The sequence below is a fragment of the Durio zibethinus genome, chromosome 3 (assembly GCF_047325235.1).
Source record: "Durio zibethinus cultivar Kanyao isolate XHJ-2024 chromosome 3, ASM4732523v1, whole genome shotgun sequence".
NCBI classification, from domain to species: Eukaryota; Viridiplantae; Streptophyta; class Magnoliopsida; order Malvales; family Malvaceae; genus Durio; species Durio zibethinus.
The window spans coordinates 6,433,698-6,453,705 of NC_143164.1; the positions used below are offsets into that span (position 1 = coordinate 6,433,698).

The 20,008-nt window shown below is 35.6% G+C and overlaps 2 pseudogenes across 1 annotated transcript; both read left to right on the forward strand.

Moving 5' to 3' along the window:
* The first annotated feature begins 913 nt into the window (after positions 1 to 913).
* On the forward strand, positions 914 to 1,931 carry LOC149519581 (non-specific lipid transfer protein GPI-anchored 31 pseudogene; annotated as a pseudogene).
* A 4,590-nt stretch (positions 1,932 to 6,521) lies between these two features.
* LOC111294274 (acetyl-CoA carboxylase 1-like) lies at positions 6,522 to 19,944 on the forward strand (annotated as a pseudogene). The gene is made up of 32 exons (XR_016340884.1): positions 6,522 to 6,607; positions 7,441 to 7,819; positions 8,226 to 8,421; positions 8,505 to 8,666; positions 8,856 to 8,948; positions 9,042 to 9,129; positions 9,278 to 9,451; positions 9,851 to 9,944; positions 10,042 to 10,229; positions 10,342 to 10,392; positions 10,474 to 10,513; positions 10,634 to 10,758; positions 10,848 to 10,964; positions 11,094 to 11,168; positions 11,241 to 11,297; positions 11,433 to 11,537; positions 11,693 to 11,779; positions 11,919 to 12,110; positions 12,184 to 12,372; positions 12,997 to 13,107; positions 13,214 to 13,300; positions 13,402 to 13,578; positions 13,838 to 13,915; positions 14,010 to 14,132; positions 14,312 to 14,581; positions 14,668 to 15,000; positions 15,342 to 15,579; positions 15,675 to 16,027; positions 16,135 to 16,348; positions 16,809 to 16,985; positions 17,088 to 19,241; positions 19,330 to 19,944. The product of XR_016340884.1 is annotated as an acetyl-CoA carboxylase 1-like (transcript).
* The last annotated feature ends 64 nt before the right edge of the window (positions 19,945 to 20,008 follow it).

A 20,008-nucleotide genomic window follows, 5' to 3' on the forward strand; every position in this document is an offset into this window, starting at 1 on the left:
TATTTATGTTTTTCTTTATTTGAGTTTCTACCACTTGGGTTTGGCTCCTGTATAATCCTTCAAATTAGGAGCACCGATTAAATATTAAAACCTAAGTCCTTAAATAAAATTATTAATATTTGGATTATAATTTTTCCTTGTCACATTTGATCTTCATCTCTTGATTTTATTAGAAGGTAAATTGAAATTGTAAAAAGATTACGATGCTATCAACCAAAAATAAAATTTTTAAATTTTACAAGCAAAATTAAATGATCATTTATTCATTTGATAATTAATTTGTTAATTAATTTTCATCAATATATCCTGAAGATGACACGTGAATCCATTAATATCTTTGTAGAATATAAAATCTCAACCTGGATGTATAACATAAATTTTCAATTTAAAAGAAAGAAAGAAATTCTCGCCCAATCTCACAGCCCTTCTTTTGTTTAATCATCTCAACACTCTCTTTGTAGTTCTTGCATGAAGAGGGCCTAAACTTGGCGTTAAAATCTTTCTAAAGGCTGTAAGCCTGTATTCGATATATTCAGGCACAACCCAAATTATAAGCCCAAAATTAATATTAATTTGTTGGGCTTGTCCAGTTGAGCCAAGTCACGTTGGCCCAATTTCATTTGTTTCTTTTACTAAAATCGCAACATACTTTTAAAATAAAACAATTTGATTTGGGGATAATGATGAAAAAGAATCAACAAGATTATAAATAATCCAACCACCAGAGAGATACCAGGAACTTTAAAATTGAAAACTTATCTTCAAATCCTCTTTTAAAATTACTGAATTTTTTTTATCGGTTCACAGACTCTTCAAACTTCAATTGTTTGACTCATTAAGCTATTTTGTCAAATTAAAGAACATTTTGAGTATGAGAATTGCAATAGCCATTTGTATTTTCATGGTTTGCGTGATGGCAAAACCCCAAGTGTCACCTTCATTGGCCCCATCATTGAGTTGTTCAACTATCATATATGATATGGCTGATTGTCTGACCTTTTTCAGTAATGGCAGCACGGAAGAGAAGCCTACTCCTGCATGTTGCTCTGGCTTTAAAGTAGTGTTGAAATCTAATGCCGAATGTATTTGTGAAGCCCTAAAAAGTAGTGCTGAATTGGGTGTCGATGTGAATTTTACAAAGGCTGCCATTCTGCCTTCTGCTTGTGAGGTTTCTGTTCCTTCTATCAGCAAATGTGATGGTAAATACTAAATAATTCGTTGTTTATTTAAAAGTTTTCGTCGTGTTTCTTCTACTTATTTGACAAAACTGTTGTCAATGCAGTTTCTTCTTCGCCTGTTACAACTCCTGGTACATGCTTTCTCTTCTACATGCGAATATGCAATATATATAAATTGCTTTTAATAACTTAATCGATCAGTTTTACTTTTCATTTAGACTAAAAAATTGGTATTGTTGACAAGTTTATTTGAATAAAATATTTTTATCAAAGAAGGTGATCTAATACAATGAAAGCTACAGTAAAGTTAAACGTATGAACTTCTTATCTGTTGACCCTATATTAAAATAAATTACGTGAATATGAATTTATAAATTTATTTCTTTTTGGTACTTAAAATTAGTAGGATTAAATCTGCTCAATGAATTATGAATCTAGCATTTTATCAATATCTTGACGCATAATCAACTTTAATTAAGATTGATTGCATCAAAATATAGTATTAAGGTTTCAGACATTAAAAAAAATATATATTTTCTTTGCTATATTGCTGCAGTTAACCCTCCATCTACTTTAAAACCTATCATGCCAGGACCATCAAATTCCCCAGCACCATCAAGTGCTGTAGAAGAAGTTGCTAAACATGCTCCAGAGCCGACTCTATCAGGAACCAACTCTCTATCAGTTCATTTCTTTGTGCTAATTAATATGGTAGTGATTCATTCTCTTATATTTTATAAGCTAGCTAATTAGTTAGCTATATTTAGTATGATGATATCATTAGGCTCATTGTTAAGTATGATATTATTTTTTTGGCATAGAAAGTTTCCTTTGTTTTCATATATTTCATTTTGCTTTTAACATTAATTTAAGTTTTATTTGAGAATAACAGTAGTGATTCTTTATTTGTTGGGGTAGAAAATATTTTCAGTTTTCATTATTAGTTACACGAAAGTGAAAGTTTTACTTGCAAGATAAAAAAATCTTATCCTTCAAGCCTTTTTCACTTTGTGCTTTGACGATTGACCAATTAAGTGATAAACAGTTAAAATTTGGCCTTGATTTGAATTTCTAAATTATATATATATATATATATATATATATATATATACATAACTTATCATCCAACCAAAATATAAGCTATTAATTATATTTTTAATTTTAATTTTTAATTATTTATTTTTAATAAAAAAATTCACAAACTTCACTATAAAAATTTCATATAAATCTTTTCCATCACATTGTTGGTTTGGAAAGTATCCCTCCCACAATTCTTTCATTCCTCCTTTTAAAATTTATTCACAAACATTTGAATGACTAAAAATTGTCTATTATGAGTAAATTTCAAGTGTTTAATATCATGTTTTGTTTATATTTTTTTTAATGCATTTCAAACTTCAAAAGACTTAATCTACTAGCTTTGAAGCAAGTCCTATATTTCTATTTTGAAAGAATCCATGCCCCATGGCAACAAAACTTCAAACTCAATACACGCAAATTCAATAACGTGTTATATAAATAATATATATGATAATTGTGATGAACTTGCATTATGAGATCTATTATATTATTAAAAAAAATATGAACTATAAACTTTACTTATATAGTAAATTTATCTTGGTGGTTGGGGGCATGATACACAAAAAAAAAAAAAAAAAAAAAATCCCTAATAATAATACGAGGATCATTGACCATATCACAAATGATTTCCCAATAATATTTCTTTCTCTACTTTCCCAAATCTCACACCATCATTTTCAAGAAAATTTGAATGTAGAAGAAATATCAACAATCACCATTACCCTTTCCTTTCACATATATTAGTTCCATACTCTACATGAGGTTAATCAAGCCAGATTTGACCACTTTTTTCTTCACCTAGGCTTTCATGTCAACTATATTATATAACTATTTCTTCCACTGAATTATTTCAATTGTTCTTCCTAATTATTAAAGCATTAAAATCCTCCGTTTAAGTATCCTTTTTATTTCAATTGTTCATCCTGTTTACGCCATGATTAGTTGAGTCAAACTCAACCATTTTCTTCCATTTACAAAACTTTTTTGAAGCAATTTTCTTCCTTAACTTTGTGAACAAGGAGTGCATGGATATTGGATGGACATAGACCTAACCGCCAACCATAAGCTCCATGCAAAATTAATATCCCTCATCCTCCTTTAATTTTTTTCTCCAGTAATCAAATGCATAATTCTATCTATACAATATTTTATCACATTTGATTAATAATATATATTGACAACAAAAAAGTATTTCACATAATTCATGTATTTGTATCATATAAAATATTAAAATTTATATATTTATATTATATTTTACATAAAAATTATATATCATAATTCGCATCGATATGAAAATAAAAAATATATAATTTTGATTTTATTAAACTAATATATAATTATTATTAAATTTTTAAATCATATAATATTTGTATTTTTTTTTTCGTATCATATTATTATATGTATTTTAAATTGTCAAGTATAATTTCACCACACCTTCAAGATAAAAACAAAATGAAAAAAAAATTCAAAACTTTTCTTGGAATAATTTGTAAGATATGAGTTTGATTCAGGTCAATGGTAAAAAGCTGTTATTCCTCATTTTTTCTTCTTATGCTGTAAAAGTGAAATAGTTTGATAATAAACAATAAGTATTAGCTCATCTAAATCTAAACTCATAAAAAAAGATATAAGGGAAGGGTTGGTCGATAATATTGGGATATAATTCATATGTGAGTAAAAAAATTTATATTATTAAAAAATTTGAATGAGATGTTCTATATATGCATGAAGGACTCAAGAATCTAATAGCTTAAGTTTTTGGGCTCAAGTGGTATCCAACATATATGTATTGGTTTTTTGATGTGCTCTCATGGGTTTCAAGTGTGGTTTATCTTCCCAACAAGTGATATTAGAGCCAAAAGTCACAGGTTCAAAAAGTTACAGGTTCGAGTCCTAGTAGTGTTGCTGGGGGAGAGATTGTTGGCAGATCAAAGATTGGCTGCAAAAATAAAATATCCAAGTGGGCGATGTGTTGAGTCAACATGGAATGTAAGCTTGAGGGAGTATTGAGACAATCGAGGTGGTAAGGTTGAATGCTGTGGCTTTCCCCAAAAACGCACTAGAGATGTGAGATTGCCTTACCCAAAGAAGGTGTTGATAGAACTTACTCGCTCGGGAGAGCCAAGGTGAGACTTAATTATAAGCTAAGCTGAAACTTGATTAGAACTCACAAGTGAACGGAGGAAATTGTTGGGTAATGGTTCATATGTGAGTAAGAAATTTCACATCATTAGAAAATTCGAATGAGATATCTTATATATGCATAAAGGATTCAAGAATCTAATAGCTTAAGCTTTTGGGTTCAAGTGGTGTCCAACATATATGTATGGGCTTTTTGGTGTAGGCTTCCTAGTGTGCTTCCATAGACTTTAAGTGTGGTTTATCTCCCTAACAGACAACACCACCAAATTTTCAATGCACAGTTAAGGCACACAACCTCAAATCTATATATAATGAAAAGATAGGTAACGAAACCTTCAAACATATATATATATATTTTATCCAAAAATATGAGGAATATACAATAAATGTGTATAATGAAAATATAAGTAACGAAACCTTCAAACATATCTATATATAGTAAAGGAATACTTTTTTGTTAACCCCAAAAATATAGGAATAGGTAGCGGAACCTTCAAACATATCTATATATATTTTTATCTTATAGTAAAAAAAACTCTTTTGTTAACCCTAAAAAATGAGGAATATATCCAAAAACCAAAGTAATTGTTGTATTGGTAGGAGAATGGGGTACCAAAAATATGGAGAATATATCAAAAAATCAAATGAATTGTTGTATTGGTAGGAGAATGAGGAGAATGGGGTAGTTGGGAGGGGTAAAGAAAGAGTTTGAGATAAGGTGCATGTATATATTTTTGTCTTATAGTAAAGGAAGACTTTTTTGTTAACACAAAAATATGGGGAATATATCCAAAAATCAGAGGAATTGTTGTATTGGTAGAAGAATGGGGTAGTTGTGAGGGGTAAGTAAGGAGTTTGAGATGGGGTGTGTTGTATGGGTAGGTACCGCGTGTGTTTGTGCTTCAGTCTTAAGCCCAACAATCATGTAGCCTTAGATAGGAAATTGCTGTTTAAGTTTGCCTAAATCAGCCTCTTAACCTAATAGCTTAAGCTTTTGGGTTCAAGTAGTATCTAACATATATGTATGAGCTTTTTGATGTGGTTTTTTTGGTGTGCTCTATGGACTCTAAGTGTGGTTTCTCTCACCACCAGACAACGCCAAATTCCAATCGCACAGTCAAGACACATTACCTCCAATCTGTGTATAATGAAAATATAAGTAATGAAAATTTCAAATATATCTATATATATTTTTATCTTATAGTAAGGGAAGACTTTTTGTTTAACCTTAAAAATACGGGGAATATATCCAAAAACCAAATGTTGTATTGGTAGAAGAATGGAGTAGTAAGGAAGGAGTTTGAGATGGGGTGTGTGGCAAGGGCAGGTACCGCATGTGTTAGCTTTGGTCTTAAACTTAACAATCGTGCGGCTTTAGATAGAAAATTGTTGTTCGAGTATGCCTAAGTCAGTTTTTAACAAAGTTGAGTGAGTGTGCACACTAAAAAAAAACTTAGTGAAAGAATATAAAATCTTTTATTATTGAAAAAATGTGACTTTTATTCAATTTGTGCTTGAATAGCTTAGGTGACTTACAAAATTATTAACTTTTATGTAGTATTTTTATTTATACATGAACTCCCTTGAGCTATGTGATCACTAGGGAGCCACACATTGCATTCTAGAGGGTTCCAAAGCCTCTAGCCAGATACAAAATTGGTTGGATAGTTTCTAGAAGGAAGCAAGTTCTAGGCGCTTTGTGGTGCATTGGGTCTAAAAGGTTCTGGGTTTCCTTGTGCATTTCTAGAGGGTTTTATATCGGCACCATTAGCTTAAATCCTGCTTATCTAGAACTTTCTCAAGTTCAGTGCCCGCACTACCATTCTGGGGCTCTCTAAGCTTCTCCCGCAAGGTCCTTAAGCTCAGCATCAGGCAACTCTAACAGGAACTTGTTCTTGTGACATAGTGCTTGGGCTAGAGTCTGACCTTCTGATGTTGGTGCTCATTCTTTGGCCTTTGATAGTGCTCACGTGGGGTGTAACACGTGCAGGTTGTCATATAAAAGGCCGTTAAAACCTCTTTGAAAAGACCCACATTCCTCTACCCCATACCTTACTCTCTGCTAACGCATAACTGCTGCTATTAAGGATTTTCTAACATTGCTTTGCATGTAAACTCAAACACACATTCAACATTTCTTCTTTGCTTTGTCTTTTTGAACCTCTGTCTCTTCCTTTCTTATGTTCACACTCACCTAGGAGATTGAAGTATGTTTCATACCCATATAGAGACTTTGTTTTGATCCCAACCTTCCTGGATTGAAGTTCTTTTTGTCTGGCTTGTTATTATTTTTGGGTTGTTTACGGAATTGAGTATTGGTTTTCTCTCTCTTTTCTTTTTCTTTTTTTTTTTTGAAGGAAGAAGTGAAATTATAGTTGGGAATTGTGTTATTTTTTTTGGTATTGATTTTGTTATGGTTTGTTTGCGGGTGGGTTTGTAATTTTGTTGATTGAGGTTTCAGTTTAATAAGGATTTGAAAACAATAATTTTGAAAATTTGGAGTGTTTTTAATGAGTAATTTTTTGCTTTCTAAAGTTGTGCTTTCGTTGAAATCAAATGTTTATGTGATCCTGCATTTGGGACGTGTTTGGTTACTGGAACTGGAATTGGAATCGCCAATGAATAAGCTATTACTTTTAGTACTAAAGTCTGATTCTTTTGATACGATGTTCACTAAAATAAGCTAAGAGTGCAAGGAAAAAAATTTGAAGCATTAATCATAATTCATATCAAATTCTGGTGTTTGCAACCAAACAGAGCTTTAGCACAGATACGGTGCATTTTTGCTGCTAGTCCTATAATTATTTTCGGTTGGGGTTCAATTCGAAGGTGTTGCTTGATTAAGCTATTGATTCATTTACATGTTTAAGGAATGACAATTATTTTTAGAGTCTTAATTCAGAATTAGAGTATTAGTCTGCTATTATTCAAACCTTATTGGCTTGAATTTGTTAAAAACAAACCGAATGAGAATAACTTCATTTTATTATTGATTGGTATTAGATTCCTCATCCTGGTTGTTTGATTTCTGGATATGCAGCATGTCAGAGGCCCAAGGAAGGCCAGCTATGGCTGGTGTTGGGCGTGGAAACATTGGGTACATAAATGGGGTATTGCCTATCAGGAGCCCTGCTACCATATGTGAAGTAGATGAATTCTGTTTTGCACTTGGAGGGAAAAAGCCGATTCATAATATTTTAATTGCAAACAATGGAATGGCAGCTGTCAAATTTATACGTAGTATTAGGACGTGGGCTTATGAGACATTTGGCACAGAAAAGGCAATCTTGTTGGTGGCCATGGCTACTCCTGAGGACATGAGAATCAATGCTGAGCATATTAGAATTGCTGATCAGTTTGTGGAAGTTCCTGGGGGGACAAATAATAATAACTATGCCAATGTGCAGCTTATTGTAGAGGTGTGTATGGTAAACCCCTGTAACATTTACTTGCTTCCAAATTGTTCTTTTGTTGATGAATTGCCTTACAAAAAGCTCTTTTAAGTACAAAGGAATTTGACTACTCTTACTACGTCCTTGCTGTAAATAATTGACTTTAGTCCAGATGATTCTGAAACATAATAGCTCACAGAGGCTGATAGCTTAATAAAAGAAGTTTGCATGTAAAGTGGTCTAGAAGCTGTAAGTCACTGCATTTCTGTAGAGTCCCAGGTCATGGAAAGAAAATTTATAAGTAGAATGAGGGTGTTTTCTTATTCTTGCTACTTATGGCTCATTGGAGCTAATTCTGCACATGGCATGGTTAATTATATGAAACGTCCTGCAATTTTATCCTTTTTGACAAATTATATTATGTGTTACTCAGATGGCAGAAATAACACATGTTGATGCGGTTTGGCCTGGCTGGGGTCATGCATCAGAAAACCCTGAGCTCCCAGATGCACTGAATGCAAAGGGAATCATTTTTCTTGGGCCACCATCTGTATCAATGGCAGCATTGGGAGATAAGATTGGTTCATCATTGATTGCTCAAGCAGCAGAAGTGCCCAAGTGGTTCTAATGTAATTATTTTTCTTTTGAATATTAAAAATTGTCCTTTTCCATGACAGTTTCTCATGCACAATGCTGCCTTCCTGTTTTACAGGTGAAACTTCCTGCTGAAAGTTGCCTAGTTGCTATTCCAGATGAAATATACAGTAAAGCATGCGTTTGTACAACAGAGGAAGCAATTGCAAGTTGTCAAGTTGTTGGTTATCCTGCAATGATCAAGGCATCTTGGGGTGGCGGTGGTAAAGGCATAAGAAAGGTTTGATTCATTCATGAGAATATTTTGATTTTCTGACAATAGCAATTTTTACTTATCCAATGGTATAAGCTAATCCCCCTTTAAAGTCACTGTGAATATTTTGGTAAAAGTATGATTGATTTAATTACTTTTCATATTAACCGAATTGGTTTGAACGTTTTGCTTGCCTTGTGCTGTTTGATTTTCTAGGTTCATAGTGACGATGAGATTAGGGCACTATTCAAGCAAGTGCAAGGTGAAGTTCCAGGTTCACCTATATTTATAATGAAAGTTGCTTCACAGGTGAGATTTTCTGCAACAATTGATTTCAGTGAAGTGGAATTATTTTAGATCTCTTTTCTGACAAACCATTTGGCATATTCTTCCCCTAATTAGAGCCGCAATTTAGAGGTCCAGTTACTTTGTGATCAGTATGGAAATGTTGCATAGCCGTGACTGTGGTGTTCAGAGGCGGCACCAGAAGGTAAGTTCATTTCTTAAATGCTATGTTTGAATGTTAGTCTTCTGGAACAAATAGGACCCCAGGCAAAAAGAGATTAATGCTTCAGTTGCATCATATTTGAGAAAAGTTTCTTACAAGATCTGACATCATGGTCCTGTATGTGAAATAGATTATTGAGGAGGGTCCAATCACTGTAGCTCCGTTGGAGACAGTTAAAAAGCTGGAGCAGGCAGCTAGAAGGTTAGCTAAATGTGTCAATTATGTTGGAGCAGCAACTGTTGAATATCTGTACAGTATGGATACTGGCGAGTACTACTTTTTAGAGCTCAACCCTCGGTTACAGGTATGTCATAGTGATTCCATCCTCAGTTCTGGAACATGTCATATGGATTAAGGTGTCACATTATTGCAATCAAATTCATGCTTTCTTTTTCAATTTGTTTTATCCATTTAGTGTGATTGTACAATTTATTAATTGTATCTGCATTTGAAGTGGATGTAAAACACAAATGTTAGCTGGTAGTTCAGAAATAGTATTGGGCTGATATAACCATTTATAAAAGCATTCAGCTTTACAACAGGAAAGTGTCTGTAGATTTAACATTTCTATGACATGGTTGGTGGTTTTCACCTTGTTTCGGTGCAAACATGTTAAGGAGGAATCTTGTGATTTATGTGGCGGACATATTATTTTCCTCATCATATTCCTTTATAATCAATATTTAGAAATTTATTGCAACAGGTGGAGCACCCTGTCACTGAGTGGATTGCTGGAGTAAATCTACCAGCTGCCCAAGCTGCAGTCGGGATGGGTATACCTCTCTGGCAAATTCCTGGTGCGATTTCAACATCCAGTATTTCTCCAAAACCTTTTTTACTTAGTCATGTAATTCATATAAAGGATATGTGTGTTTGTGTGCTTGATTTGATTAGAAATACGGCGATTTTATGGAGTGGAACATGGTGGAGGTTATGATTCTTGGAGAAAAAGGTCTGTTGTTGCCACTTGTTTTGATTTTGACAAGGCAGAGTCAACAAGGCCTAAAGGTCACTGTGTGGCTGTGCGTGTGACAAGTGAGGATCCTGATGATGGTTTTAAACCTACCAGTGGAAAAGTACAGGTTAGACTGACTAGGTTCACAAAAAAATTGTACTTCAAATATTCCATTTCCTTTTTTACTTTGTTTTCTTTTCTTGTCATAAGCTTTTATTGAGTTCTATGACTTTGTACAGGAGTTAAGTTTTAAAAGCAAGCCAAATGTGTGGGCTTACTTCTCTGTTAAGGTAAACTTTTATTTTTGGGAAAAATTATTGGTTGATGGAACCTTAAACTTATAATATAATGATTGCAATAATACTTTTCAGTCAGGAGGAGGCATTCATGAATTTTCAGATTCTCAATTTGGTAAGTATTACAAATAAATTTCTATTCACTATGAATGTTTTTGGACAAGACAGCCTCTATGCATATAAATTGTTTGTTACAAAAATCATTATTTCTGATAAGAGTCAAATGTTACATCAGGACATGTCTTCGCTTTTGGGGAATCCAGAGCTCTAGCTATAGCAAATATGGTTCTTGGGTTGAAAGAAATTCAAATCCGTGGAGAAATTCGTACAAATGTTGATTACACAATTGACCTTTTACATGTAGGTTTATCAAATGAACCATATTCTCTTTTTTAATAGAATTTATGACTTTAGAAGTACCAACTACTAACAGCTAAAATGCTCTACAGGCTTCTGATTACAGAGAAAATAAAATCCACACAGGTTGGTTGGACAGTAGAATTGCTATGCGAGTTAGAGCAGAAAGGCCTCCTTGGTATCTCTCAGTTGTTGGAGGAGCTCTCTACGTAAGTGCTGTATGTATATTAGAATTCATGGTGCTTGTAATAGTTATGGGATATAAGGCTTTTTGTTGTTGTTGTTGTTTTATGGTGCTTGTAATAGAGTAAATGTTTCACACTGTTTGTTTATCTCAGAAAGCATCAGCCGGCAGTGCAGCAATGGTTTCAGATTATGTTGGTTATCTTGAAAAGGGTCAAATTCCTCCCAAGGTACGGTGATCATGTTGCTTCTGTTATGTGGGTCTTTGTTAAGATACTGATGTCTGTTGATCTTGATTTCAGCACATATCACTTGTGCATTCTCATGTGTCTTTGAACATTGAAGGAAGCAAATATTTGGTATGACTTTTTGATAATGTCCCTTTACCACCATTTTAAGGGTTTTGTTTCTAATTCACAAGAACTTCTAGAGATTTTGGGTATCATGTTGATGAATTCTGCATATTAACATTTTGAAAAAAAAAATGTTTCTAGATTGACATGGTTAGGGGGGGAACAGGAAGTTATAGGTTGAGAATGAATGAGTCTGAGATTGAGGCAGAGATACATACATTACGCAATGGTGGTTTATTGATGCAGGCAAGCATTTTCCCCTAAACAATTCAGAAATATCATTTTACTACTTTTGCTTATGTTGCTTATTTATCTTTCAGTTATAGAGCCTCTTATTGCTGGCCTTGTGATTACAACTGTTTTTTTCTGGCTCTTTCTAATGCTAGTTTCAATTATTACAGTTGGATGGAAACAGTCATGTCATTTATGCAGAGGAAGAAGCTGCTGGTACTTGCCTACTAATTGATGGAAGGACTTGCCTTCTACAGGTGCCACCTTTTCCTTTCTTTCATATGCTTTGAATGCTTCCCTCCCCAACTCAAAGGAAAAAATGATCCTGCCATTTTCCTTTGATCAAACTAAATTAAGGTGTAAGGTTATTTATGTGTTTTTTTTTCCTTTATCCAGAATGATCATGACCCCTCAAAATTAGTGGCAGAAACACCATGCAAACTGCTGAGATTTTTGGTTTCTGATGGTAGTCATGTAGATGCTGACACACCATATGCAGACGTTGAGGTTATGAAAATGTGTATGCCTCTTCTTTCACCTGCTTCAGGAATTATTCAAATCAAAATGTCTGAAGGTCAAGCAATGCAGGTAAACCATATCTATATAAGAAATATAAAAGTTAAATTTTTTGTGGAAACTTAGGATGTCATTGTTCTTGCAGGCTGGTGAGCTTATTGCTAGGCTTGATCTGGACGATCCTTTGGCTGTTAGGAAAGCTGAACCATTCGATGGGAACTTCCCTGTACTGGGGCCTCCCACTGCAATTTCTGGCAAAGTTCATCAGAGATGTGCTGCAAGTTTAAATGCAGCCCACATGATTCTTGCTGGTTATGAGCATAATATTGACGAAGTAAGTATTCTCTATCCCTTCGTAATCTCGTGACGGGGATAAAATATGCTGGGAATCAGCAAATCTCTTCTACAGTAGCCTTTGCCTTTGTGAACTTTAAGTGTCTTTAGTTAACTAGCTTTGAAACCGTGGGTTTCAACTTTTAACTCTTTATAGTTTTTTTCAAGCGTTATATATTATATGGCTAATCAAATAAAACCATAGAATTCAAAATTAAAATTTAGATCTCAATAATTGGTATGCTATAATATCTATCAATACATTTTACTCTATAGTTGTACGTAGAGATAATTTTTATACTTTAAAGAATGTATGCAGAAAAGAATAACAAATTTCAATTTAGACTCTAGTTATTTGCTTTCAAAATTTTTTACTAAACATAATAACTATTAAATATTAAAAAAAAATAGCAAAGATTATAAACTGTTGAAGAGTCTTACTGATGTCTTTAGATAGAGAACAAAGAATGAGTTAAACATTCAAGGAAGAGGTAAATACTTGTCCTGGAGAGCATTCTTTTTTCCACATAAAACACATGGGAAAGGCTCAGCTTCTAGGTCTGAGCCCTTCTTAGATATTCTTGAATTTGATTCAAGATATCAATTTGTTTGACATGTGCTACAGGTAGTTCAAAGCCTGCTAAATTGTCTTGACAGTCCTGAGCTGCCTTTCCTTCAATGGCAAGAATGTGTATCTGTTCTGGCAACCAGGCTTCCCAAAAATCTTAAAAATGAGGTAAATATTTATTATCTGGATGTTATCTCTGCTTTGGTTCTCTGGTTAGTGGCTTTAGACTTGTATCTTTTGATCTGATTTACTTTTATTATTGCCATTATATCAGCTGGAATCAAAGTATAAGGGGTTTGAAGTGATTTCAAGCTCCCAGAATATTGACTTTCCTGCCAAGTTATTGAAGGGAGTGTTAGAAGTGAGTTTCCTTATCACACAATACTCATTTTGAAGTTCACTTTTTGTTTCTATTTTTGTTCCTCTGGAAAGTTAAACACTTGATGCATCTACTGGTTGCAGTCCCATCTATCCTCCTGTCCAGAAAAAGAAAGAGGATCCCTAGAAAGGCTTATCGAACCATTGATGAGCCTCGTGGAGTCGTATGAGGGTGGAAGAGAAAGTCATGCCCGTGTTATTGTGCGGTCCCTTTTTGAATGGTATCTAACTGTTGAAGAGTTATTTAGTGACAACATCCAGGTAACTTTTTCGCTAAGGTACACATATTCTTCATAGTTCATAACGATAATATACTAGTGCATATTTCTTTGTCATGATTATTTGTATTAACAAGAGCAATCTGATTTGCCCTTTTTTTAAGTTTTAAGACTTCAATTTGAGATGCATAAATCTTGAACATCATATTTGCAATTCCAAGTCCAGTTACAGTCTTCAAATTTTCGAATGTTTGTTATTTTGTTTGCATGTTTAAATGAGTCTCTTCAATGCAATATCACAGGCTGATGTGATCGAACGTCTTCGGCTTCAGTATAAGAAAGATCTACTGAAGGTTGTGGACATTGTGCTTTCTCATCAGGTATCAAACATGAAACACTGCATTGTTTTTTGTTATTTGTTTTCCTATTGTAAAATATTCCACACTCATACTGTACGAGTCTTTTGGCTTGCAGGGTGTCAAGAGTAAAAATAAACTAATACTCAGACTCTTGGAACAACTGGTTTATCCCAACCCTGCTGCATATAGAGATCAACTAATCCGATTCTCTGCACTAAACCATACTAGTTATTCCGAGGTTCGCTGTTGCACTAAGTTACTCATTTGAGCATCTACTAATGTAATAAGCTTGCATAACAAGTTTTTAATATTGTGTTCTTTGTATTCATCAATTTGGCTCTCCAAACTCAATTCTGCCTTGGAGGAGGATATTTGATGTTTTCTCTTTAAGGCTTATTTTTGAATTTGTGTGTATAGTTGGCACTCAAGGCAAGTCAATTACTGGAACAAACCAAATTGAGTGAACTTCGCTCCACCATTGCTAGAAGCCTTTCCGAATTAGAAATGTTTACTGAGGATGGTGAAAGTATGGACACCCCCAAGAGGAAAAGTGCCATTAATAAAAGAATGGAGGATCTCGTTGGTGCTCCTTTAGCTGTTGAAGATGCTCTTATAGGTCTATTTGATCATAGTGATCACACCCTTCAGAGGCGGGTTGTAGAGACTTATGTTCGGAGGCTATACCAGGTATTAGGGCTTAACTCTCACAACCTTCGGCTTATGTTATCTTGGGACTGTCACATCCTCGTTAAACTGTTTGTATTTGTCATCAGCCCTATCTTGTAAAGGGAAGTATTCGGATGCAGTGGCATATATGGTCTTATTGCTTCCTGGGAGTTCTTGGAAGAGCATATTGAGAGAAAGAATGGGTCTGAAGAACAAATGTCTGATAAAACATTTGTTGAGAAACACAGTGAGAGGAAATGGGGAGCCATGGTTATAATTAAATCTCTCCAATTTTTCCCTGCAATTATCAGTGCTGCATTAAGGGAAACAACTGATAACCTTCATGAAGCAACTCCAAATGGATCTCCAACTACCTTTGGTAATATGATGCATATTGCACTAGTGGGCAGCAACAATCAGATGAGTTTACTTCAAGATAGGTATATGGGGTGGTCTTCTGAATTTTTGCTTGTGTTGAAATCTGTAGCTAAACTGACAATTCTTCTTGTGTTAGTTTGAGATTGCAATGTCAGTTAAAGGATATAAAATTATACAACCTATTAAAATCCGAAGGCAAGTGTATATATGTTTAATTAAATCTGATATTACTTGGATGGGTTGAATTTTGGTTTTATATAAATTAAACAATTGATAATCGTACTTTGGATTATTCCTGTTTTTTTTTTTTCATAAAAGATGCGAAAGACACTAAGCTTCTAACTAAATATTGGGACAAAACCATAGATTTTCTTAATCAGCATTCTACTTTTACTCTTTGCAGTGGTGATGAGGATCAAGCTCAAGAGAGAATTAATAAGTTAGCTAAAATACTTAAAGATAAAGAGGTAGGGTCAAGTCTACGCTCTGCAGGTGTTGGTGTAATTGGCTGTATCATACAGAGAGATGAAGGGCGAACACCTATGAGGCACTCATTTCATTGGTCAGCCGAAAAGCTCTTTTACGAGGAAGAACCCCTTTTGCATCATCTAGAACCTCCTCTGTCCATATACCTTAAATTGGTCTGTTATTTTAACTGCTACTCCTTTGTTTTCCTTCTAAGAAAAAAGATATTACTATGCACCTTTGATCTGATATTTATTAACTCTAAATCCAGGATAAGCTTAAAGGTTATGAGAATATGCAGTATACCCCTTCACGTGACCGTCAATGGCACTTATATACTGTTGTGGACAAGCCAATCCCAATCCAAAGGATGTTCCTGAGAACACTTGTCAGGCAGCCTACATCAGATGATGGGCTTACAGCATATCAGGGACTTGATGTTGACATGATGCGTAGTCAATGGGCTATGTCTTTTACTTCAAGGAGCATTTTGAGGTCCTTAATGGCTGCAATGGAGGAGTTGGAACTTAATGTTCACAATACTACTCTAAAATCTGACCATGCTCATATGTACTTTTGTGTCTTACGAGAGCAACAGATAAATGATTTTGTGCCTTATCCCAAGTAATTAAGCCTATATTCTTATTTTTGTTGTTCTTTTTTTCCTCCTCCCCTTCTGCATGGTCGGTAAACTTTTTCTATATCTTCTTAAATTTGAGATATTTCACCAGGAGAGTTGACCTAGATGCTGGACAAGAAGGAGCTGCAGTAGAGTCAATCTTAGAAGAACTGGCTCAGGAAATTCATGCATTTGCTGGTGTAAGAATGCATAAGTTAAGTGTTTTTCAGTGGGAAGTGAAGCTCTGGATGGCATCTTCTGGACAAACAAATGGTGCTTGGAGAGTTGTGGTGACAAATGTGACTGGTCAGACCTGCACTGTACATGTAAGTTTCAATCCATTAAATAGTAGTGCTTCAAAAATTCTCCACCATGATCCAGCTGTAATGCTTTACTTCGGAAGTGAGAAAAGGGAATTTTTTTTCTCCAACCAGCCATATTTTTGGTTTCTAGAGACATCATACACCATACTGTGCAAATCTTAATGACCACCAAAAATGGTTAAATTGGGAGGAACAGTAGACCACAAGTGTTGCATGTTTATTTATGTAGCACTCTTGCTGATTTAGTTACATATAGAGATATGTAGTTTCTGAAAAATCCATACATCATTTTTTCCATAATTGAATAGCAGAATGCATGGATGTTGCCAAAAGATGCCTAGCTGAATGGTGTGAGAACAATATCTAACTATTGAATTAGAACCAGTCTAAACCTTGAGATCATTGAAAATAGAGTTTTGATGAATATAGGTAAAATAAAATAATGTCTGTGTTATACTTTCAGATATACCGAGAACTAGAAGATACCAGCAAACACAGAGTTGTATACCATTCCCTTTCTGTAAGGGGTCCTCTGCAATGTGTACCAGTTAATGCTCACTATCAGCCTTTGGGTGTTCTTGACCGAAAACGCCTACTAGCAAGGAAAAACCATACCACATATTGCTATGACTTTCAATTGGTAAGACCGTCCATCTTGGCTACGTTGCTTGTTCTTTTCCTTTTTTATGCTCAACAATCCATAACAGTAAAGCTATATCACTGAGAATGATGCTACTTGCAGGCATTTGAGACAGCCTTGGAACAGTTAAGGACATCCCAGTTCCCAGGTATTAAAAAACCCAAAGATAAACTTCTTCATAAGGTCACAGAGGTTATATTTGCTGACCAAAAAGGTAACTGGGGCACTCCTCTTGTTCCTGTCGAGCGCCAGCCTGGACTCAATGATGTTGGCATGGTAGCCTGGTGCATGGAAATGTCTACTTCTGAGTTCACTTCTGGAAGAACAATTTTGATAGTTGCGAATGATGTGACCTTCAAAGCTGGTTCTTTTGGCCCAAGAGAGGATGCTTTCTTTCTTGCTGTAACTGATCTTGCATGCACTAAGAAACTGCCTTTAATTTATTTGGCCGCTAATTCTGGTGCCCGTATTGGAGTAGCCGAGGAAGTCAAAGCCTGCTTTAAAGTTGGTTGGTCTGATGAAACCAGCCCTGAGCGTGGTTTTCAATATGTTTACTTAACTCCTGAGGATTATGCTAGGATTGGATCATCTGTCATTGCACATGAGATGAAACTGGCAAGTGGAGAGAGCAGATGGGTGATAGATTCTATTGTGGGGAAGGAGGATGGTTTGGGGGTTGAGAACTTAACTGGTAGTGGGGCCATTGCTGGTGCATACTCTAGGGCATACAAGGAAACCTTTACCTTAACATATGTGACTGGTAGAACTGTGGGAATTGGTGCTTATCTTGCTCGTCTTGGCATGCGGTGCATACAGAGACTTGATCAACCCATTATTTTGACTGGTTTCTCTGCATTGAACAAACTTCTTGGTCGTGAGGTGTACAGCTCCCACATGCAACTTGGTGGACCTAAAATCATGGCTACAAATGGGGTTGTCCATCTCACTGTCTCAGATGATCTTGAAGGGGTGTCAGCTATTTTGAGCTGGCTAACTTGCATTCCCCCTCATATTGGTGGTCCACTTCCCATTTTAAAGCCATCAGATCCTCCAGAAAGACCTGTAGAGTACTTCCCAGAAAATTCATGTGATCCTCGTGCCGCTATTTGTGGTGCTTTAGGTAGTAGAGGGAATTGGAAGGGAGGTATTTTTGACAGGGATAGCTTTGTGGAGACACTGGAAGGTTGGGCAAGAACAGTTGTGACAGGAAGGGCAAAGCTTGGAGGAATCGCTGTGGGAATAGTTGCTGTTGAGACACAGACGGGGATGCAGGTTATCCCTGCTGATCCAGGACGACTTGATTCCCATGAAAGGGTTGTCCCTCCAGCTGGACAGGTATGGTTTCCAGATTCTGCTACAAAGACGTCTCAAGCAATAATGGATTTCAATAGGGAAGAGCTTCCAATTTTCATCCTTGCCAATTGGAGAGGCTTTTCAGGTGGGCAAAGGGATCTTTTTGAGGGTATCCTTCAGGCTGGATCAACCATCGTTGAGAATCTTAGAACCTACAAACAACCTGTTTTTGTGTACATTCCCATGATGGGTGAGCTTCGTGGTGGGGCATGGGTTGTTGTGGATAGCCGGATCAATTCAGACCATATTGAAATGTATGCTGAGCGCACTGCAAAGGGTAATGTACTTGAGCCTGAAGGAATGATCGAAATCAAGTTTAGGACAAAGGAGCTATTGGAGTGCATGGGCAGGCTCGACCAACATCTTATAAGTTTGAAGGAAAAACTTCAGGAAGCCAAGAGCAGTGGTGCCCATGCAAAGGTGGATAATCTTCAGGAGCAAATAAGATCACGTGAGAAGCAACTGTTGCCAGTATACACCCAGATAGCCACTAAATTTGCTGAACTTCATGATACTTCTTTGAGGATGGCTGCGAAAGGGGTGATAAAAGAAGTTGTTGACTGGAACCGTTCACGCTCTTTCTTCTACAGAAGACTGCACCGGAGAATTGCTGAGTGTTCTCTGGTCAAAATTGTAACAGATGCTGCTGGTGACCAACTGTCACATAAATCTGCAATGGACTTGATCAAGAAATGGTTTTTGGATTCCAATGTTGCAAATGGAAGAGAGGATGCTTGGGTTAATGATGAAGCTTTCTTTTCATGGAAGGATGATCTGAGAAATTATAGTGAGAAGCTACAAGAGCTGCGTGTCCAAAAGGTATTGCTTCAGCTTACAAATATTAGCAATTCAGCTTCAGATATGCAAGCTCTACCTCTAGGTCTTGCTGCCCTTCTAAGCAAGGTAAACCATCCAACTACCTTTTCTTGCTTTTACGGCATTCTTGTCTGTATCTATTGGAACCCTGGATGATTGTTTTAATCCAATGCAGATGGAGCCATCAAGCAGGAAACAACTAGTTAATGAACTTCGTAAGGTTCTCAGTTGATTAGAAGTCCGTACTTCATGCTAATAAGGTCCTACAATTTTCTCACTCTTGTGCTACTTGCGTTAAAATTTTGGTAACTTGATGCATGTTGATCATTGAACCATACCTGACGTGGAACTTCTGCAACAATTCACCTACTAATTACAGTGGTGATTCTGTCAGCTACATGAGTAAGTGGAGGTGGTGGCAGACTCCTCGGCCTAGTCTGTAGCTTTCTTAAGTGTAAATCTGGTCCAAGTCGAAAGAGTATTAGATTTTTGGTGTCCCTAGGAAATCATTAGGCATTTGCAGGTCCAGTTCGATGAGTTTGCTGCAGATCTGATGAAACTTTGCTCATGCTATTAATTTTTGTAATAACCTCTAGGGAAGTATAAATTATTCTAGTTGTAAACGCAAATTCATTATGCTTCCGAAGGCAGTAGGCTGATGGTTGTTCTATATATCATTGCTGATTTGGCTGTGATATTTTGTATCATAGACAATAAGTTTTGCAAGTAAATGTTCCTATTGTTGCCTATGCCACATTCATCCTTCACCATATGATACTGATATATTTTGTTAGTGTAAGGTGGCACGTTAGTAATTCAACTATTTTGCTATTCTTACAGATTCAATGGCAAGT